Genomic DNA, 23,254 nt, shown 5'->3' with positions numbered 1-23,254 from the left:
CTATTTCCATTCTAGCCTCAGTAAATGCTGGGTCTATAGAAAGCTAGCAAGCCTCTGCAGTTGCAAATGCAAACATGAACTCCTTTAAATAAATCAGATGCCTTCCATCAACATCTTCCTGAGGGTAGTGGAGACTTTCTTTCGTGAATGGATTTATCTATCAGCTGATGGCACTGATCATTAGGGAGCTGCCTATCAGCATCAGAAAAGACATGATTCTCCCTTGATCACCTGCAGGCAGAGAGAAGCTCTTTTCTCCCAAGCATCCACTAATTCGCTTCCTTTGGCTCCTACCTTGGAAAGCATTTGAGGGATTCTGAACAATCATGAAGCAGAGTGGAGAAGGCCATCTGACCAACACATTGTGAGGTGGTAGCATAGTTCGGAAAATCCAAGCTTTGGTTGGTCTTTATCCTGCAGCCCCAAAAGGAAGAAATGCCTGGAAAAGGAGGTGAGTTCAACAAGAAATCTGGGAAATTTTTTCAAAATTATCATTGATCCGTGATTGTTGGGTGGAACCCAGAAGGAATTTATATAATTGCTCTTGAATCCAGTTTTCTGCCCCCCCCAAGTGCCCCATCGCTCTCCCAATTTCACACACCCTGATGTCATCATAACCAAGATGGATTCGTTGTTATTTGTTATGTACTAAGGACTGTGTTAAGTTTCCATGTCTCGGCTCATTAGAACCATTGAGAAAGATGCCGTTACTACTCCACCACAGCACTGAGTGAAGCCCTAGTTTGCCTGGGGATACAGGTGGTGAGTGAAAGAACTTGAACTTGAACCTTGTGGTCCATGTTCCAAACACCATCGTCTCTAAGATTACTCCACTCGTGCTCCAGAATGCATCTGCCAACAGCTCCGGTGCTTTCAAACCCTCTGATAAAGGTCGATAAATGTCCTTAACCTGCAGGCCAGTTTGGAAAACCACTGGTCACCATTGTCACCCAGGACCACCGAATCCACTTCCTTTCCATTGTTTCTGCCCAGTGTTGCTTTGCATTTGTCCAGAGAGAGCTTGGCCTTCCCTGGGATGGGAACTCCTGTCATGTGCACAGTTGAGTGGGGCATAGCAATGCCCCATCAAAAGCTGTGGACTGAATGAATGATAAAGAACCTTATGTATCTTACTGGTTAAAATTTCCATCTGTAGAAATGTTACCCAGGACTGGTGGTTATGAACTTGGCTAATGTTTCCCCAGCTGTATCAGGAAGAGATGGGGACTCTTTTAATGAGCATAGTGGAAGGTCAGTCCTATGACAGTGGAATGTCAGTCCGTGAGTCATATACATTCTGTGTAACAAGTGATGAGAGTTAGAAGCTAGGATGGATAATCTCTCTCCACCATCTGGCTTTGGGGGTGCTTCACCCAGAGATGGTGGACTCTAATTTCAAGGTTTCTGTACTACGGTCTGGAAACAGTCAAAATTGTGTCCAAGCCTTCTTCTGATGACCTTCTGTGGTTAAAGGGCAAGTCTAGACTTTTGTCTCACAGCCAGGAAACGCAGTCCCCCAGAACTTCCCAAGGCACATAAATGTTCTGTGCTTTCCTGTGGCCATGAATAATCCAGAGACACTAGGAAGGCTGACCGTGTGAATTGTTGGGCTGAGGCACTTAGGACACAGAGCTCAGAGCACACTGGAAGAAGAGCACTCTGTCTTCTGCTGATCGTCATACAGAGCAGCGTCAGAAGACAACCCTTACTAGGAAGAAAATGGCATGTGATTTCTTGAGTGACTTTGAAGCTCTCAATTTTTGAAGGTGTCAGTTGAAAGGAAGCCAAGGTGGCACTGTCCCCTTCTTCCTCTGGGTCCCACTGGACCTAGAGACTCAGATCCAACCTGGTCTCACCCAGCAAGTTGTTGATAAAAGTCACCCAATGTACAGGAATCTTATCCAGATTGTAGATAGGAAGAACAGTCTGGAAGAACATCCTGCTGATAGCTAGTCACACCCAATGGGGCTCCTTGGAGCACTCTAGCAAGTGATTCCATTCAGGCTCTAGCCTGCAGGGTGGTTTATGCAAGATAGTAGTCACAGACTCTTGGGTTATTTCCTGCCCTTCCCTGCAAGCCAGGACTCTCTGTAACTACTGTCGGGTAGAGCCCAGTATGGCACCCAGCGTTTTGGACATATTCAAAGCCCACAGCCAGTTACCCATTGAGAAAAAGGCATTAGCATGGGCGCTGTGGGAGAATATATTCACTCCAAGGTTGTAGATGAATTGATATGATTGCCTTGATTGTATCTTTTTATTTATGAGGCATAATTTATGAGCACAGGGGAGCAAACAGCAATGAGTGATGACTCATGGGGACCCTGGTCATAAATCAGGATTAGTGAAGGCCTCGGTGGCTCTGATCGAATCTATTGAATTAGCTGTTGGCCCACGCCGATACAGGTATTGGAAAAACCTTTTTAATATCTATTTGCTGCTCTCCTGAGAGTTGATCACAGTCCCATTACCTGCCCCAAGGAAACAAATAATTTAATTATTTGCCTGTTAACACACACCCTGTTTGCTCTACTTATTCATGAGGGCCTAGCTAAGCAGTGCAGGGATGTTTGTTTACTTCTGACATGAATTGTACTCTTCCTCTTCCCCCCCCCCACCCCACCAAATAAATTCCCATTCTCCAGATATGGGATTGGGGACAATGATATTAATTCCTTAAAGCTGCTAGATCCAAGGATGCCTCTGGGTGGTGGAAAAGCTTTGGAAATGACCATAATTCTACACAAGGAAGACTGTTTTGCTCCATCCATCACAAGAGTTGCAGAGAACTAAATATTTCCTCTATATCTTAATCCTCTGAAAGCAATAGTTAGGATATCCCTCTCAGACAGTCAGTCTCCTAGAAGATGAGTGAAGTATAGGCTGTACCAGGAGCAAAGGCGGGCTATGGCATTTCCCTTAGGAACCAGTGGCTTAGAGGCGTTTTCTGTGGAAGGTTACCAGCTGCCTTTGGTTATTCTTATTTTGTTTTTGTATAGAAAATTCTTTCAAATCCAAGACCAAAGGGACACTAGCCAGATGCAAACAGTCTAGAAAATATCACTAAGTGGACTGGAGGATCCTCAACAGGTTGCAGCCTCAGACTTTGTATGCAGGAGTCCCCTGGGCCCCCATACTTGCCTCAAGCACCACAGGGAGCAATGCAAAAGCTGAAAGAAAGAAAGAAAGAAATCATCACTCAGCCTGATTCCACGGCTTTAACAAGATGCGTAGCAGTTTTCCACCCAGAGAATCATAAAATATCTTTCACGCTCAAAGAACTCTTGGTTGTAATGAAAAGCTAAAAATACATAGCAGGGGCAGGGAGATGGCTCGGGGTCAGGGGCACAGGTCCTGCTTGCACAGAGCCCCAAGTTCCACCCTGAGCACTGCTTGCTCCCTCAAGAAACCCCCCACACTCCCTGAACTCCACTGAGCCAGGTCATCACATCGCTGGGTCTAAGCATTGAACTGCACAACCCAAATGGCCCTGTATCACCAAAAGTGGCCCCTGGGTCTTCTGAACACTGTTTGGATTGCCCCTCCCATCTCCCCCATAAAAGGCACATCAGGAACCCCAGGAAATTCAGCTTGAATTTCCAAGACTCTACATGGAGGGGCTGGAGCGATAGCACAGCGGGTAGGGCGTTTGCCTTGCACGCGGCCGACCCGGGTTCGAATCCCAGCATCCCATATGGTCCCCTGAGCACCGCCAGGAGTAATTCCTGAGTGTAGAACCAGGAGTAACCCCTGTGCATCGCCAGGTGTGACCCAAAAAGCAAAAAAAAAAAAAACCAAGACTCTACATGGAAAATACCAAGAGTATCCAGAAAGCCATTAGCCACTGAGTGTGACAAAAGACAAAAATGAGAGCCATGTATCAAATGTGCTGAAAAACAACTAACACAGAAGTGTCAGCCCCTGGTGAGCCTGGCAGCATCTGGGGCCTGTCCACAGCCTCCCTGCCCCTGTCCACTCGGAGCCCACAGCCCATATTGCTTCATCTTTCTCTCACAAATGCTTCTGTACCCTGGTGCCTGCTGGTCTTCTGAGGGAACGTTTGAAAATGTAAGGTTGAGCATGGAGAGAGGTGCAAGTACTTAGAATATTCATCTGTGCAGCAAGAGGGAAAAAGACCTAGCCAGACTGGACCTCTCTGGGCTTTAAGAAATTTGCACCTGGAGAAAAAGGGTGGATCTACAAAGAGAACGCGGGCTGTGTATGGGGAGATCTGGATAATCTGGGTGATGACTATGGCCACAACACCTCCAGTACTTCTCCAGTCTGATGTTGATGACTGAAGGTGGCAGCAAAGGTGATGGGAAGGACGGCTCTGGATGGAGAACAGCCTCCAGCTCTGAGCCAGTGCTATGCAGATGGTTGTTTCTCTGCTTCTACAGGAGTCACTAGGAAACGGGTCAAAGAGGCAGGCTCCAAGACATCCTGAAGTGGTCCTGAAGGTGGTTGACTTGACCACAACCCTGCATCTGTTCTGACTCTGCCAGGAAAGGTTCCAAGAGGCCATTTCAGCAGAGGACACATACATGAGCTGCTGTTCCCACAAAAGGCACTGAAGCTGCTCAGGGACAGATGTGGACCCATTATGGACTCCAGACCTTGCTTGACCTGACCAGTTTGATCCATGCTACCCGTGCCCCCAAACACAACCCCGAGGTGTGGGTCTGGATGCCTCTGAGCACTGCTGGGCTGGCCCCAGCACATTGTGGTCTGCCATTCTGCCAGGAGGGCCCTGGGCTCCAGGAACTTTGGAGGCCCCCAAAATTTCAAAATAATAAAAGTAATAAGTCTTGAAATAGAGTGTCTAGTCATGGGAGAAGAAGTATAGACAAAAAAGTGGTTTTTTTGTTTTGGCTTATTGGCAGGGATGGGGGCCACTCCTAATGGTTTATGAAAATGAAAAGCTCAGGATAAAATTTCACATTGTTTCTTTTACTTCCACGCTATAAATGTGGACCCAAATCCTGTGGCCAGGATTTCTTAGGAGAGAGAAATAAACTGTCAGGGTTTTTGTTCTGAACCCTGTGCTGCCCTTTTTCAGCTAGACATAGACAAAGATCCACAGTAACTTTTATGTAAAACACTGTAGAGAGGATGGAGACAGACACACCAAGAGGGAGGTGCTCACTGAGCACTTGTTTCACTTTTCTTCCCGTGGGCTGGCAGAACAGAATCAGGTCTGGTGAGGTCCATGGCCCACCAGCCAGGCCACTGCACTGTAGCTGCCCTGTCTCCAGGGGCTCATGCAAGCAAGCGGCTGTTCTACATAAGTGCATTGATTCATATAAACACTATTTTGATTTCGATTTGATTGAATGCCAAGCAGAATGACAAGTAGAAAGAGCAACTATCTTTCAAAGGCTTCATATAAAAGACAAAAGACACAAACTGCATATATTCCCAGGGTGAAGCAGGGAATTTTGTATGGTCTAGTTTTTACAAGAGAAGGTTTCTAAAGAAATCTCATAATTCCTAGATTTGAGGGCTTTCAAATACTGTGGACTAGGTGGGGAGGAATTAGGCCTCTCTGCCTTGTAAGGTGCGTGTACAGGAGCTCCATCTGCCAGCAATGTTGAGCTTAGTAGTTTCATGATGCCATGTCGACATCCAGATGAAAGCACCCTGCCAAGCCTGTTCCATTGTTATCTCTTGCCCGTGCTAACTAATTAAGGGGTGACCTACTGCATTTGGGGGGTAGGAGGAGATTAGGGCCACATCTGGCAGTACTCAGGGGCTACACCCAGCTCTGTGCTTGGAAGTTGCACCTAGTGATGCTCAGGAAACTACACGGTGCCAGGGACCCAATGGGCTGGCCAGCTTGAATCCTGAACCATCTTTCCAGCCCAACTTACTTCTGTTTTACATTCTAATTCCTACTTGTATTTTCTTTGTTCTCCTGTCTATCCACTGCAGTCTCTAGTATGATTCTGTATGCCTCTGTTAAAGAGATGGCACTAAATCCCAGTGCACGAGAACAGATGACTGGTTAAAGAAACCCCGGTACATCTACACAGTGGAATACTATGCAGCTGTTAGAAAAGATGAAGTGATGAAATTTGCATACAAGTGGATCAACATGGAGAGTATGATGCTAAGTGAAATGAGTCAGAGAGAGAGGGACAGACATAGAATGACTGCACTCATTTGTGGAATATAAAGTAACATAATAGGAGTCTAACACCTCAGGATAGTAGAGATAAGGTTCGGGAGAATTGCTCCATGGCTTGGAAGCCAGCCTAATATGCTGGGGGAAAGGGCAGATGAGATAGAGAAGGGACCACCAAGTAAATGATGCTTGGAGGACTCACTCAGGATGGGAGATGTGTGCTGAAAGTAGAATATGTACTGAACATGATGGCCACTTAGTACCCGTATTGCGAACTATAACATCCAAAAGGAGAGAGAGAGAGTAAAAAGGAATGTGTGTGCCACAGAGGCAGGGCAGGGGCAAGTGGGAGGTGGCTGGAGAGATACTGGGGATATTGGTGGCAGAGAATGGGCACTGGTGGAGGGATGGGTACTTGGTCATTGTATGACTGAAATGTAATCATGAAAGTTTGTAAATCTGTAACTGTATCTCACGGTGGTTCATTTAAAAAATTATGTATCACTGTATCACTGTCATCCTGTTGTTCATTGATTTGCTCTAGCGGGTGCCAGTAACATCTCCATTCATCCTTGTCGCATGCTAGTGTAGCTCAATGACGTATTGGGGGCTCTTTCAGGATCAGGGGAATGAGGACCATCGTTATTACTGTTTTGGTGTATCGAGTATGCCACGAGTGGCTCTACCATGTAGGCAGGATATTCTCGGTAGCTTGCCAGGCTCTCCGAGAGGGACGGAGGCTTTTGGGGCAGCCTCTAATCACCTTTATGGGTGTTCCCAGTCTACCAAATGTAAGCTTTTGGCAAACTGGCACTTTGTAACAATCTGCACACTGACAAACACGCACCTGCCTGCATCTCTGGGCAGCACCTGGGACATCTGCGGCCTCAGGTTGATCTCCTTGAGGTTGACGGGGTGCGCCCAGAGATTGTTGAGCAGCTGGCAGAGCAGGACCCTACTGCAGAGGGTCTGTGCCAGGTCAAACACCTGTGCCGAGTCCCAGGTCACCCAGTGGTTGGCTGACAGCACCCCACATTGGATGAGCCACTGCACACACCGCCACCACGGCTCTATGTCCAACGGCACTGTGACTTGGCCCGGCCAGGACAGATGGCGACTCTACAGCTGCCATCGCAGTTTCTCTGTGCCTCACCAATGCCAATCTGTCCAAATTTTGCAAAACAGCCAGCAATGTCCATCAGGAATCACGCGTAGAGTTCCAGCAGGGATCACGTGTAGAGTTCCATGCCTGGCGTGCTGAGCTGTGCGTTGTCCAAGGCGAGATGGTGAGCCGGGTTCAGGAGAGCGCGAGGGGTTCGGACATCATCAGTGCCATCTTGCCTCTAATCAGAAATGGTGTGGTAATTATGGAAAATGAGTAGGGAGTGTCTTGTGATATTCAGGAATATGTTCACTCAGCCCAAGCATGTGGAAAGCAGCCTGAAGCATGGCAGCGGTTCGGTTGTGGAGGTTGGCTGCTGGGGCTGGGTCCCTTGGGGTAGGGAGGTCTCTCACCGGCTCCGCTCCACTCTGGGGTGCCTGGAGTGAAAACAGCCTGGCGTGAAGTCCAGTGGTATAGTTATGGGGACCTCATTTTATGCTCCCTTCCAAGAGAAGCAGCCGTGAATTCTGGAGGGTGGCTGGTGAGGAGATCTCCTCTCCTCATCTCCTCATTTAAAAAATTATAAATAAATAAAAGGGATGGCACTAGGAGGCGAGTGATCTCCTGCTTTGAGCCCCATTGTATTCTGCTGAACAGGCCAAGTCTAGGCCTCTCGGTGCCTCCAGACTTTAGAATCAAAAGGAAGACTCACCATGTACAGCCAATCACCGGGCCTTTGGTGACAGCCAATCAGCTCTTTTCTTATTTCTTTTTTACTGAATTGCCATGAATTACAAAGTTACAGAGACATTTGTGACTGAGTTTCAGACCTACAGTGTTCAAACCCCAATTCCTCCCCCAGCGCCCAACTGCCCTCCACACACCCCTGTTTCCTCAGGCCCCGGGTTGCCTCCATGGCAGACACTCCTCTCCCTCATTGTCCTGGTGTCCTCCCTGACGTACTCACCCCCAGCACCGCAGTGACAAACTTCTCAATGAAGACCAGTTCTACTGCTCTTTTCTCTTGCCTTTGGGCATTTGATGCTTCCCTAAGAACTTTCTTTATAACCCACATATGAGAGAGAGCATTCTAATCTGTTCCCCTCGCTCTAGCTGATTTCATCAACATGGCTTTCTCCAAATCCATCCACATAGTGGCAAATTGCATAACTTCATTTTCTCTTAGAGCTGGCCGAGTAGTATTCCATTGTGTATATGGTACTCCACCACACACAAACACACACACACACACACACACACACACACACACACACTTCTCCATCTAAATCCTAGCTCATGTCAGTGAGAGGGTTTCTAATCGCTGTGCTGAGACAGTGAAACTTCACTTGTCTCATGTGCCCCTGATGATCTTTTAACCACGTATCAGAGTTCTGCAGGTAGCAGGGTTGGAGAGATAAAAGAGCAAGTAGGGGTTGGAGCAATAGCACAGCGGGTAGGGCGTTTTCCTTGCACGTGACTGACCAGGGTTCAAATCCCAGAATCCCATATGGTCCCCTGAGCACCGCCAGGAGTGATTCCTAAGTGCAGAGCCAGGAGTGACCCCTGTGCATGGCCGGCTATGACCCAAACAAACAAACAAACAAACAGAAAGCAAGTAGGACACTCGACTTGCAAATGGCTGGCCTGGGCTCCATATTCAGCACCTCATACTGTTCCCTGAGCCCCGCCAGGAGGCAGGCGTGCTTCTCAGACAAGCCACAGCAAAGCCCAGCAGGCGAGGAACCGTCCCATCTCCTCGTGCAGCCCTTTTCTGAACTCTTCCTTTCCTTGTCATTCCCGTGCTATGCACAAACATTCCTGCAGGCCCCAAAGATGATGATCTAAGGGTAAAGAGGTTGGCCTGCGTTGCCTAGGGTCCAGGTCCAGTGCATCATTCTTTTCTGTCTCACCCGTGTGGTGTCGGGAGCTGGTCTGTGCTCTCGGTCCTCCTGATTGAATCACCAGAGCTTTCCTTTCTTTTGCTCTTGTTCGGGTAGTGTGACTTGGCCTGGCCAGGAACCTTGAGACTGGACCTCTTCAGCCGTGTCCTCTTATCCTGAGCCCCACTGAGCCAGGCCAGGGCCCCTTCAGAGCACCGGGCTACCAGACAGAGCAGCAGCCTTGGACCTATAGGGCCTGTCTGAGCTCAGTTTCCATGAGCCCCGTTTTTAAAAGCTCCATTCCCTGGGACCATATGGTGTGCTCTGAAAGGAACCCTCCGGGCCCAAAGGTGACCTGTCTCCCCGTGTCTGCCAGCCAGGGCATTACCTGAGCCAGAGTGGTCGAGGGATCGACTCGATCCACAGTGTGGGTATGGCTGGCAGAGTGATTTGGAAGGAGCAATGGACTAAACTAAAGAAATAGGGACCGGGGAGGTAGTGCAGTGGGTAGAGCACCTGCCATGTATGCAGTTGATCTAGCTTGATCCACAGAACCACATAGGATCTACCTGAACACAGAGCTAGCAGTAAGTACTTAGCACAGCCAGGAGTGGTCCAATAACCAAATAAATAAGAAACAACAACAACAAAGATATCTGAGCCGAAGAGATAGTATACAGCAGTAGGCCATTTGTCTTGCTCGTGTCTGACCTGGGCTCAATCTTTAGACCACATATGGTCCCCCAAGCCTGCCAGGAGTTATCCCTGAGCACAGACCCAGGAGTCAGCCCTGCCTGAGCATCCCCAGGTGAAAAGAATGTCTGTAACTCTAAAGGACAGTGTAAAACTTTCTGCCTCAGACTCTGCACCAGTCAAAGCAGATGTTCAGGCAATCTCCACCACCTTACACGGTATGGGGGTGGGAGTGGGGGTACCAAAGTCAAAAATAAGTCAGCTCACATGCACTTCGGAACTTTGCAAAGTCTAAAATTAACATAAACAGCGTAACTTATGCAAATGGAGTAAGAATATATTTTGTTTGGGGAACACACCCAGGCATGCTCAGGGCTCACTCCTGTCTCTGTGCTCAAGGATCACTCCTGAGAGGCTCAGGGGACCATATGGTGTGCCCAGGATGGAACTTGGGTCGACTGCATGCAAGGTAGGCACACTACCCACTATCCTACCTCTCAGGCCCCAAGAATGCATCCTTGATCTGAAGAGCACCTTCTGCTCAGAAGTGAGTTTGTCTGTCTTTAAGCAGAAGCTTCTGACATTCCTGCTGGCAAGGGGTGCAGATTTGCATTTGACAGAGTTCAACATCAGAAATGTGACTTTGAAAAAGTAATCCTGCCTACTCCCCACCCCTGTAAAGTGCAGAAATGCTGAGTAGCCTTTACCGTTAAAAAAACAGCAACAACACACACACCCAAACTTTCTTATATTGACTCCCTTGAAACCTATCCTTGATGCGAAATCAAAATAAACAAGAACTAAAAACTCTCACTGTTCCCTGCAAGGACTCTCCTGTGCGGGTGTTCGTCCCTAAAAGGATCCCATTTGAATTTTTTGTTTGTTTTTTTTGTTTATGCACAAGACACTGCATGTGCCATAAAATCAAGCAAATTTCCCAGAGCTGTTTTTCAAAGCTCAGGGCCAATGTCACTCTCAGGGGTGAGCTCTACATCAACAGAAGCAGAGGTGGGAGACTGGCTTATCTGTCCATCTGTTTATTCAAATTGGAAGACACCAAATGAAATAAAAACTTCCTGAGGTCACTCTGGCCACACGGAAGCTTCCTCAGACACCCTCCTCTCGCCACACCACCAGTCCCCTCTGATTGCCACTTAGATCGATCATTCTGATTGATCACTGCGAGGCGGCCTGGCCCGGCCTAGTTTAACCCTCTGCACTCACATATCCGTCTACCCAGCTATCGGCCCCGACAGCCTACAAATTACTTACTCATGCAAGTGATGACCCCCGGCGACCTTTTAGGATATTCGTGTTTAATTACACAAATGGTTCTTGATAAATAGGATTAAGCTTCCTCCCATATGTTGATTCCCTCCTTGATGAAAGGAAAATTTAATTTCCATGCAGATTTGGTGAGCCCAGGCTGGAAGAATTGCTGATTTTCCCGGCGCCTGAGTCTGACCCATCCTGCCGGCCAGCAGAAGCGGACAGGAATCTCTACCCTTGCTTCCCTAAGAGATGGCTCTGTGTGGGGCTTAAAGTCGCTCTCAGGACTCTGGGGTGGGGGCTCTGGATAGGGGCTCCCTTTGTGTAGCACAGCTGTAGGCCAGACACCAGGAGCAGGGCCTCTGGCCCCAAGCCAACCCCCTAGCTGCAGGACTAGGTGATTCTTGCACCAGACACCAACCTGGCTTCCTCTGTCCCACACGTGACCTCATAGTTTGCCACCTAGCTTATTTCCCTTGGGAGGTGTGAACTGCAAAGCCGGGAAGGTCAGCCCCTGCAAAGTAGCTGGACCTGGCGCAGAGCTGGGACAGCACCCCCGTCAGGTGGTGGGACCCCTGAGGTCCCTTCCGCCCAAGTGGCAGCCAATATCAGTGTCCCCGGGGTGTCTGATGAGGATCAGTTCCTAGGGTTGCTTCTCAGCAGCAGGGGGCAGGGCGCCCGGTGCACCCCACCTCTGCTGGAGCCGCCAGCAGGCCCCGGGCAGCGGCCTCCTGAGGCTCCTTTTGGACGATTCTTCAGGGTGCTGGTAGCACAAGAGGAATGAGTTTGGGGCCATGGGGGCGGGGAGCACAAAAGCTCTGCCCAGGGTGAGGTGGAGTGATGGAAGAGACCCCTCCCCAAGGGTCTTAGGACATTAGAAAGGTCACATGGGATGAGCAAGGACATCTGCCACACACTGGGGCTGGCCATGAGCAAGCGAAGGGGTCCGCAGAAGGTCACCGAGGGTCAGAAAACACAGCCCCAAGCACCACCTTCTGAGCTCTGGGGGGTTCTTGTGGCCACACCAAAGGCCCAGCCTTGAGCTGACAGTTTCTAGAAAGCTCCAGAGCTTTAGAAGAGGCTGCAGAGGTGCTGCTGGTGTGTTCAGAATCACGTTGGGAAACGGGAGAGAGCGTGGAGGGCCGTCATCATCCGCATTGGACCGCAGCCTTTTGCCTGTCAGGACACCTGTTCCTCCCACCCCCTACCCCCGACAGCTCCAGCCCTACCAAGCAGCCCCTTCTCCCAGCTAAGCGTGTGAGCCTCCTCCCGAAACTGCAGCCTGGACGTCAGTGCATGTGGCTCGCCCCAGCCAGCCGAGAGTGGTGCAGATCCCAATTCTGCATTGGAAAGGATTTGGGGCCAAGGGGAGGGCACAGGGCTGAGGCACTTGCCCTGCACGCGGCTGGCTTTGGTTCCATTCCTCGCACCTAATATGGTCCCTGGAGCCCTGACAGGAATGATCCCTGAGCACCGCTGGGTGGGGCCCAAAATTCCCGCCCACCCCCCAAAAAGAAAGCTAAGATCATTTGGGGAAACACTGAAGCAAGCATGAAAAAGTCCTAAGGCCGGAGTTCCAGATGCTGCAATAGAGCAACGCAGTTTCCAAAGCCCCCACCAGGTCTTGACTGAGTGTTCAATATTAGCATACCTGCTGGGGCTTCACAGCCAATAAATATAGATGATGTAAATTTAATCAACCCTTGATTATCCAGGCTTATAAAATGATAATATTAATAAACTAAAATAATTTATATTTGGAGTACATATATGCATTTTTTAAATAACATTATATGTTTAATTATATGTTGGTTATGTTGGTGTGAAAATTAGCTTCCGGTTTCTACATTCCTCTGTTCCATAGGGAGCTTAGTTTACCACCACGAGGGCAAAACTTAGCTTCAAATAAGCTTAAACATTTATAAAGCAAAAATTGAGCAAATGAGTGAGATCACTCATACATAAAACAGAACCCTCAGAGAAAGAGCTGAACCATGAAGCCGTGAAGTGTAGGTAAATGGTATGCAGAGATACACAAAAAATGTGTATTTTTATCTCCTACATGTCCTCTCAAACATATTCAGAGGTTTTTTCAAAGTGCGTGCAGGTCTCCCAGCAGGACACAGCCTTTGGGTGGGCTGGAGCACCGAGACAGAGCCTGAGTGCTGAAAGGCATCCCTGGGGGTCAGCAGTGCATCCGCCTCTGCCCAGCTTCAGTGGCCCGAGAGTGAAATCTTGGGACTCAGGATCCCCACCCATACCTCAGCTTTTGCCTGTGCAATAAATACTAAAATACTATCTCACTTTCTCTCTCCTTCTCTTCCCCTCTTTTCTCTCTCCCTCTCTCTCTCTTTCTCTCTCTTTCTCCCTCCCTCCCTCTCCCTTCTTTCTTCCTCTTTCTCTCCATCACCTGGCCATGACATTTTACCTGTCTCCCCTCCCCGACAGCCCTCTGAGGCTGCCTTCCACCCAGGCTGACCCTGCAGCCCATCACCACCTCCTCCATCAGGGTGCCCAGAACTCCACGGACACCAGGACTGCCCTCTCCCTGCGCCAGGTGCTGGCCCTGAAGGTGACTGCCAGTGGCAAACACCCCTGATGCCCAGCAGGGACGATCACAGGTAAGGATCAAAGGCAAGGACTGACGAGTCCCCTAACCAAGGAGCCCCAGGGAAGCCTGGCTGCCGGGCAGATGTCAGAGCAAGTGGCCGCTGGGCTGGGGGCCTTTGAGAGCTGGGCTCCAGAGCTGAGAGTCACGTGGAGGGACCAGAAGAAGAGGCGGTGTTTGCTTTGCCTAAACTGACCCAGGATCCTTCCTTTGGGCCACACTTGTGTGTGGCCCCAAATAAACACATCAACCAATGAATAAGTAATAGGAGCCATTAAGGAGCCCTGTTCCCTGGGACTCCTGGGAGGAAGCCCTGTGGTGGTCAACATCTCCCTCATGGGTCATGAAATATGAGCCCGTTTGAAATAAAACACGCGCCTGATCCCAGCCTGCACCAGGTGGAGCGGGAGTGAGGCCTTCCCCGCAGAGCAGGGATGCTTTTCTCTCTGTTCCTCTGCCCCGCAAGGAGCACGGCCACCCCAAAACACTGTCCGTCCGGGAGCAGGTCTCCGCAGCAGGAAGACGCGACTGGGCCTGGGGTTCGCTGCAGATGATAAGGTACCCTCGAGAGAGACCCCCTCAGCCCTCCCCCATCCCTCTTCCTACCTCTGTCTCCACCTCCGCCTGCAGGTGCTGCCCGTGCTCTGGGGCGAGAGTGACGAAGAGCCAGGGGCCAGTCGCAACAGCAGCTCAGGGGGCCTCCGCCTGCAGCCCCGCCAGCTGCCCGAGGTGGCTCACGGCCAGATGGGCGCAGTGCCCGCCCAGGAGACCCGGCTCAGGGCAGGCGAGGAGGGTGAGTGGATGGAGGAGGAGGCTGGCTGGGCAGGGGATGAGGAGGGGGGGGTTGCTCTTTTTGTTTGGGAGCCACATCAGGTAGTGGTCAGGGTGCCCCTCGTGCTCCGGGGCTGAGGCTCCGACCGAGCCCGGCAGCAGGCAAGACTGATTCTTCTTGGGAAACGTCTCTTTACCCGCTGCTCCTCCTGCCTCTCTGCTCTTGAAACCAGCCTCATCTCTCCATGGATCTTCATGGTCCTGCAAATGTATTCATTTCTCTGGAGGATTTTTTTCTTTGATTCCTCCGCCCCTCTCAGAGAGCCGGCAAGCTACCAGGAGTACCCCGCCCGCACGGCAGAGCCTGGCAAGCTACCCGTGGTGTATTCAATATGCCAAAAAAGCAGTAACAACAAGTCTCACAATGGGGAGGTACTGGTGCCCGCTCGAGCAAATCGATGAGCAACGGGATGACAGTGACAGTGATACTCTGGAGAAAATAAGATCTGGCAAAATACATGTCCTTTGACGTAACAAGATGTGGAATCCCTTCAGGGTCCCCTTCCCTCTGCTCTGGTGGGGCAGGAGACATGCACGGCCCGCAGAGGGAGTGACTTGAGAGTTCAGGAGGCTGGGGAGACTGGGTTGGATTAACTCACATGCTCTACCTGAGGCGGATTAATCCGGTCAGGGAATATTAGGGTCACAGTGCTGTTTGCAGGCCTTTTAACCCTCTTAGAAAACAAATAAATGGTTGGGGGGAGGGCATTAAAAATTAATGCATGCCAACAGAGCATAATTCACCATCTAAACATTATGGTCTGGAGCAAAAGAAAGACAGACGGGGGATGGGGGAGAGAGAGGGAGAGAGGGAGAGAGAGAGAGGGAGAGAGAGAGATTAACTCCATCTATCCTTGGAGCTTTGTAGCAATGAATATTGATTCAATGAGAAAACTGGCTCCGTCCTTAGCGAGTAGCAGTGGGGCCGTGTCACATGCTAAAGAGGGGCCGTGGCGGAGTCGGCACTCACGAGCCCATAGTCACACTCTCAGGGCTTCCTCCAAGGCTGCTTGCCGGACAGGGAAAGCACTGAGGTCTTTGGGGTTTCTGTTCTTTATACTTTGTTCTTTCCTTTGTCTTCTTTCTTTTTGTGGGGGCAGTGGAACACATCCCAAGTAGTGCTCAAGAGCACCTAGCATCCCCCTGGTTGTTTTGCGAGCCTGACTGAGGATGTGGCACTGCCCAGATGCCAGCCATCCCAGCGCTGCTCACCTGGTGATGCTCCGGAGACAGGCAGAGCCAGAGTCCAGCAGGGCGGGTGTGGCGACGTGTGCCCTGACGGCTGTGCTCTCTCCCAGGCCCCATTCCCATTTTTCAGCAAGGTGGTTTTAATCGTTTCACATTGTTTTCCCCTTCCCTTTACTGTTGTCATTGTAGTACCTGGGCAAGTGATTGTGGGGTGTGTGTGTGTGTGTCTGAGATCACTGCCCGTGGTCACCCCTCCAAAGTCTCACTCAGCATGCGGGGAGGTAGGGTGGCCGAGGAACCTCGAAGGGGTCTTGCTGCAAACTCACCCCTGGGCTCCCGGCTGGCTTCTTTGAATCCCCGCGCTAGTTTTTATCTCGTTACAAAATTCAAAGGTTGTGGTGTTAGGGGCCCACACCTGGTGAGAACAGGGTGGCTCCTGGTACTGCCTGAGACCCCAGGCCCCCTGCATGCACAGACTGCTCCAGCCACTGACATGCCCCCAGCTTCTGCTTTTAAAGGATGATGTGTATCCATGCACTCACACTCACACACATGTGTGTGCACAGCACATATTTACATGCGCATACATGAACACATGTACACATTCACACAAGAAAACACATACATGCATACACATGGTCACATACACACGTACATGTTCACATGCTCACACACACATACACACCCATGCAATGTTCATTCATGCATTTACATGCACATAGGCACCCGCTCCCGGCCCTGCCCGTGGCCACTCTCGGAGCCCATCACCTTGTCCCTGCAGCACTGGGGGTGCGTGACAACCTGTCAGCAGCACACACGGACCTGAGCAGCACCTGTCTGCCCCACGGCAGGCCGCAGGGGCTCATGCTCGTGGACACAGGGCGTCTCTGCTGGACTGCAGGCAAGAGTGAGTGCTCGCCCCGCCCCGCCACAGAGCCAGCGCACCAAGCTCTGCTCCCGCTGGCTGGGCCAGCACCACCTCGTGCAGGTGACCGGAGTGTCCCCATGAGGACACTAGACTGTGGGTGGGCAGTCCCCAGAGAAGTGTTCCGACCCGGTCCCTGCAGTGCGACTCAGAGATGCTCTCGTGTAAATTCCAGCTCCCAGCAGGTCCTGCGGGCGGGGTCGGGGGCAGGGGTGCAGTAAGGAGGGCTGGAGTGGTGTGGGGGGGGTAGGAGTGGGGGTGGGGTAAGTGAAGCTGGGAAGCTGCCTTCACCCTCTAACCTTGCAGAGAACCGAACGTCCCCTCTCCTTTCTGCAGCCCCAGTGCTGAGCAGCCCCAGCCCCCAGAGGGCGCTGGCGAGCAGGGGCTCGGCGCTCTACGGGGAGCTGTGGTTCGTGGCGCTGGTGGCGCTCCTGGCCTTGCTCTTCCTGGCCATCGCCCTGTCCCTGCTGCTGCAGAGGAGGCTGCGCAGGGAGCCCCGCATCCGGGAAAGGCCCCCGTTGGGGCCTCCCCAGAAGAGGGCGCCCTCCCTGGGCGGGTACCCGGCGGGCGCTGCGCCCATGGTGAGTGTCTCGCCCAGAGCCAGGGCGCACGCTGCTGTGAGCTGTGCCTCCCCCTTCTCTCTGCACAGCCCCCACCCCCACCCCCGGCCGGACCCCAGTCAGCCCAGCTCCGGGCGGCCCTAGACCCCGAAGACAGCCGCGCGGGCTGGGGTGGGGCACTGCATGCAGGAGCCTCAGGAAAGGGCCCGGGGGGCAGAGACGGGGGTGGGGGCATCATGCTACCCGATGGGGCTCGGGCTGGGTCCAGGTCGGGAGGCAGGGCAGGGACCCCTGAGCACTGCCAGTGTGGCCGACACTTCCCCCGCAACAGGGAAGAGGGATCTTTGTTCAACCCCCTTGGTTAAGAGAGAAAGGACCCCAGAGCTCTGCCAGTCTCTCGCTGAGTCAGGGTGGGCCCCCACCCCCAGCACTCACGGCCTCCGCTTTGGACTCCCCTGAGCATCCTCCCCGCCGCCTCTTCCCCGCTCTGGTCCTCCTGGGATGGCAGCCCCATCGACGGGGGCAACATTCGGAGGGTGGGTGGGACATGGTATGGGGGTGGAGCCCAGGGCACTCTCCGCATGGCCGCTGTGTGTGTGGTAGTAGGTCACACCCTGCGTCACAGTGCTCACCGGCAGCTCCGGACAGTGCTCACCAGGGCTCTCTGGTCTCACCCCGAGCTCCATTTATAGCAATAACCAGCACTGCACACCCAGTTGTGGGGCTGGCACACACCTGGCCACGTGTTCATGGCACCTTCAGCACAGGCCGTGGTACCAGGGACCCAACCCAGGGACTCTGCAGGTTGGCGATTGCGTCTGGGCAGTGATCGCTCTCCCGTGCACACTCGGGCAGGCTCCACAGCGGCTGGCCGCGCGGGACTCACCCCGAGCAGCTGCTTTCCCAGGAGCCAGGGGCCCCCCAGACAGCGTCTGCCTGTCTGTCCATGCAGGGCCCTCCGTGACGGAGCTCTGCCCGGGGCCCGGGCCTGGGGGAGGCTTCCTGCTGCTGTGCTGTGAGAGTCTGAGGAAGCCACTCACCACACGCCCCCCACTCCCTCCTCAGTTTGACTCTGTGCCTGACATATCGGACATGGCCAGCAGCGTGACCCTGAAGAGCTACACCTTGCACTTGGAGGTACTCCCGCGCGCGGGCGGCGTGATCGCCTCTCCAGGCCAGGTCCAGCGAGAGACCCAGCGGGTGGCCACCACACAGGGCCGCCTGTTGGGTCAAATACCCTGTGTAGAATCCCCGGCCTCTCGTGGGACCTGTCCTCGGGAGAGCCCTGGGGCTGGAGGAGGGAGGGAGGGTTTGTCTTCCTGCACGAACCCAGGAACGCGAGCATGAGTCAGTGTGACCCCCGGGGCCTGCGAGCTGACAGTCCGGAGGGCGCTGGCCCTGCACAGAGCTGGTCGGGTTCCGTCCCGGCACTGCAGAGTCCCTCCTGCCCCTCCAGGAGTGATCCCTGAGCACCGCTGGGTGTGGCCTGAAAAAAAATGTGTGAGCCATGAGGACCCCTGTGGCCTTCGGGCAGGGAACAGTGGGGGGCTGTCGTGAGCACAGGCTCTGCCCTGCTGCAGCGCAGGGGCGGGAGGCAGGCGGCGGCGCTGGGGCTTCGGGCCGCAGGGGCCAGGCTGGGGTGCCGCCGGGACGCCCGGGGCCAGCCTGGTGCCCTCCAGCTGCCCTCGGTGCTGCGGGCAGGCCTCGACGCCTTTGCTGCATGTGCGCCAACTCCGTCTGCTCCTGCCCCTTCCCCCTCCACCACCAGCTGCCCACTCTCTTCACAGGGCCTGGCCAGCGCGAGAGTGGCCCAGGTTGGGACCCCCGGGAGCCTGAGGAGTGCCCAGAGCCTCGCGATGCTGCGGGCTCCGGGTCAGCCCCAGGCACATGGCAGGTGCTCTCCGCCGGGCACCCTGCGCCGCAGCATCAGCCAGTTCCTGGACATGCAGCACCCGAAGGTGCCGGTGGACGGCTGTCTATGGGAGGCCATCCTGGGCCACGACAGTGGGCTGGTGAGTCCTGGGTGCTGAACCGCGTGTTGACCTCCAGCCCCCTCCTGTGGGGATTCCCCCCTCAACCTGCTCTCAGGAGCTTTAGGGTCCCTGAGGAACAGGGCAGAAACCGCTGTTCCTGCAACTCAGTTGACGCAGGTGGGCTCGGAGACCCAGGGGGCGCAGTTGGCTCAGACAGCAGAGTTCTTGCCTCCGTCTGACCACAGAGCACAGCCCCGGGCCACCACCACCCCCGGGCAACCGTCCCATCACTGGCGTGCAGGCTCTGCCTGTGGGGGCCCTGGTCCCATCCCCGGCACCACATGGTCCCAACAACCCTGACCCCAAAGGTTGACCCCAAAGAAAACAAGCAGTTCTGCTGTTTGCTCCAGTGCAGAGTCGCTCTCTCTCTCTCTCTCTCTCTCTCTCTCTCTCTGCTCTCTCTCTTGCTCTCTCCCCTCACCCCCTTCTCGTGCACTCTTGCTCTCACTATCTCTCCTCTCTCTTGCTCTTTCTTGCTCTCCCTCCCCCTCTCTCTCCTCTCACTCTCTCGCTCACTCTTGCTCTTGCTCTCACTTTCACTGTCTCTCCTCTCTCTCCCTTCTTCTTTCTCCCCCCCTCTCCCCCCTCCCTCTCTCCTCCCTCTCTCTCACTCTCTCTTTCTCAAGACAAACCAGAGTACTTCATGAGCCTGGCCTTCATCAGAGGGCGCACAGCCGTGTCAGCACTGTCTGTGGTGTGATGCCCTGATAACACTCAAAACAGTTACCAGACCCCTCGCTGTGCCCATGTCTGCTCGACCCTGTCCCTATGGGGGTGAGGAAGTAGCTGGAAGCCCACCAGGAACTGAGCTCGTCCGTCTCAGGGGCGGGAACCACCACATGTGTTCTGTGAGCCGTTTGTGGCTGCACCCAGCTCCCCCTTCTCTCCCGAGTCCGCGCCACGTGCACGGAGTCCCAGCAGCCCTCGGGGCCCTTCACCAGGCCTTCCACAGGAAGTGCGGGTTCCAGAGGGGGCTCTCGAGTTGGTCGGAGCCCACTGGCAGCCAGCCTCTTCCTGGAGCACTTGGGAGTGGTTCATGGGTGGTGTGCAGTTGGGGTCTCCGGGTCTGCTCAATGGCATTCGGCCCTTGGAACTCCGTGGCCCCTTCTCAGAGCGCAGCTCCAACAGGAATTGGGGCAGTGGGTCAGGCTTTATGGGTTTCAGAAAAGCCCTGTTTGATACCCACCGGGGCCGTTCCACAGGGCTCAGCCCCGGTATGCAGGGCTAAGGCTGAGTGCTTTCTTCCCCCAGTTTGCACACACAGCTATGGGGCTGCCTTAATTATGGAACTGGGTTTGTGTTCCTTCGTGCTTTGGCTCACATCTTGGCCCTGTGCTCAGGGATCACTTGGGTGGGGCCCTGGAGCCTTATGCTGCACTGGGGATCCAACCAGCCACATGCCAGGCAAGAGTATTGCCACCTGGACTCTCTCAGGCCGGGAATTGGGCCTAGGTCAGTGTTGGTTGCGGAGTGCTTGCCCCTAAGGGTTTCCCCACTGCAGTGCCCGCTGGCTCCACATTGCTCACAGCAGGCCCAGCAGGCCGTGTGCAGAGCCTCAGGGGGCCCTCGGCAGAGCTGGCCTTGCTAAAGTCCCTTGGTGCCAACATCATTCCTGGGTTCCTACCCCAACTCAGTAAACCCCCAAGTACCTTCATGCTAACATTGTCATCAGGGTCCAACCCCAACTCAGTAAACTAAAAGCAACAACAACACCCCCACAGAGCGTGGGTCTGGGCAGTGCTGGGGATGGCCTTCTGGGCTCAGACCCACGGCCCCCGCTCTGGGGGGGAAGGTTAGGCCAACTCACACCCCCAGGATAGGAATCTCACGTGGGTGCTGCCCTGATCTGTGCTGTCCGTTTAGTGTGGCTGGATCGGCCTTCAGCCAAATGCCACTTCTCAGTGGCCATGTGTGGACACTGACCTGCTGCAAACACAGCTACATGAAGGGCTCTAATCTGAGCGAACTGCCTTGCTTTCCAGTACATGGACGAAGAGGACCTCCTGAAGGCCATCCAGGGCTTCAGCTCAGTGACCAAAGAGCACGCCACATTCACTGACACACAGCTGTAGCACGTGGGAAGGCTCCGGGCTGGCCGCCTCCACTCTGACCCCCGCGTCTCACATGTGAAGAACCGCTGCTCCTCTCTCTGTGCTCTTTTGAAGAAATGAGGATTGCTGTGGACTTGCCCCTCCTGCCAGGAGCAGGTGGCTCTCCTGGTCAGGTGTCTCTCTTTGGATAGCTAGAGACATGTTTGGGGACAGCCCGGCTCTTCCTTGAGAACCTGCATCCAGCTGCAGGCACATTTTCCCTGGCTCAAGTGCGCTCACTTGTCACGGCGCTAGCCACTGTGCTTACTCTGCCTGTCAATTCCACATCAGTCCCAGCCACGGAGACTGGACCACCAGACACCAGACCTTCAGCCCATCCGCCGCTCTGCGCCCCGACCCGGCCAACCTCCAGCCCTCACAGCAGCAAGGGTGCCGACCAGCTCATTCGGGATCTGACAAGCTGCCCATCCTTTCTCTTCTTTCCTAGCCCCACAATTTCCCGACTGGTGAACTTAGGATTGGCCGATTCTGTGAGCAGCGCTGGTGCCCTGTGAGATGCTGGGCTAGGCTGGCTGGAGGAGCTTTGAGGAAGGTGGTTTGGCCCAGGTGTCAGCGTGAACTAAGGGAGGGCTGGAGTCTGGGCCTGAAGCTTTCCCCCGATCCCCCCACCCCGGGAACTCATGACTCCGCATCACCCTTCGGCTTACCACGTGGACTGCCATGCATGGGAGCCCGGTTTGCTTCTGTGGCCCTAGTGACAGTGTGTGCCAGAGTCCCTCAATGGGGGAACGTGCCCTGGATTCCAGCTCACTAGGTCTGGAGTGGGCAGAGGCCTCAGAGCCTTTGCTGCCAGCTGGCACTGGGCAGAGGACTCGCTCCCTAACCCCCGCATCCAAGCTGCCCTGTCTTCAGCCCCAGCACCGGTCTCGTGAGCCGTAATATTAACAGTAAGTCTGTAGCCATCCTTACACACTCACGCTATGTTCTGTTTTTAAAGGAAAACCGTGTGGGCTGGTGGTGTGGTCAGGTCTGGGGGCTCGTCTGCACTTGTGCCTAGGAGTAACCCTGGCTGAGCTGGGGCTACCGCGTGTAGTGGCAGAGACTTGAACGGGACCAGCCGTGTGCAAGGCAAGTGCCTTAAGACCTGTACTATCTGGCCCTCGGCACCGTGTTTTAATGATTATTTCCATTAAACAGAAAACCTAAATATATTCATGCCAGGGCCCTTACAGTGCTCTGACAGCCATGTTGGCATCAGTGTAACCTAAACAACCTTCTATAAAACAAGTCAGATGGTGGGTGGGAGTCAGTGGCAAGGAGTCGGCTCACAGGGACTTCACATTTCAGTGTTAAATTTTAGGAAAAATTACTCCACAGGTGCATATAATTTACACATCAGTGTGCTATAGGTTAAGTTAAAATAGAATGCTGTGGGCCAGAGCTCCCTAAAACAGCAGGTAGGGCATTTGCCTTGTGCGCAGACCTGGGTTCAATTTCCGGCATCTCATATGTTCCCCTAAGCCAGGAGTAAGCCCTGAGCATGGCCAGGTCTAGCCCCAAATCCGTAAAAACTAAAAACAATCGTGTCTCTCCCCTTCACTGTACATCAAAAGCGACTGTGACCCACTTTCCATGGCTCGTGTGCCCCTAATCTCAGGGCCTGCTGAGCCAGTGAGGGTCAGGGCATGCTGACGGGAACTCAGAGACCAGGAAAGCCCCTGGCGCAGGAAACAGGCCAAGGGGCCTCCCGAGGTGCTGGGAGGCTGAGGGGCTCTCCTCCCGCACCCCACACGGGCCCATCTCCTCTGGGGGGCCCAGACATGGCCACAAGCTAAAGACCTAAGATCAGGCCAGAATTTCTCCATCTCTGCCGGAAGGGCTTACGGCTCTGGTCTTGTGTTTTCATCCGCCAGGCCAAGCCTGTGTGTTGGTTTTGTTCCAGTCAGAAGCTCCTGATCCCGGTCCAACAGAGGAATGCCTTCTTGTCGCC

The sequence above is a fragment of the Sorex araneus genome, chromosome 7 (genome assembly GCF_027595985.1).
Source record: "Sorex araneus isolate mSorAra2 chromosome 7, mSorAra2.pri, whole genome shotgun sequence".
In the NCBI taxonomy this organism is placed as follows: domain Eukaryota; kingdom Metazoa; phylum Chordata; class Mammalia; order Eulipotyphla; family Soricidae; genus Sorex; species Sorex araneus.
The sequence above is the reverse complement of the archived record's forward strand: the minus strand, read 5'-3'. Positions refer to the sequence as shown.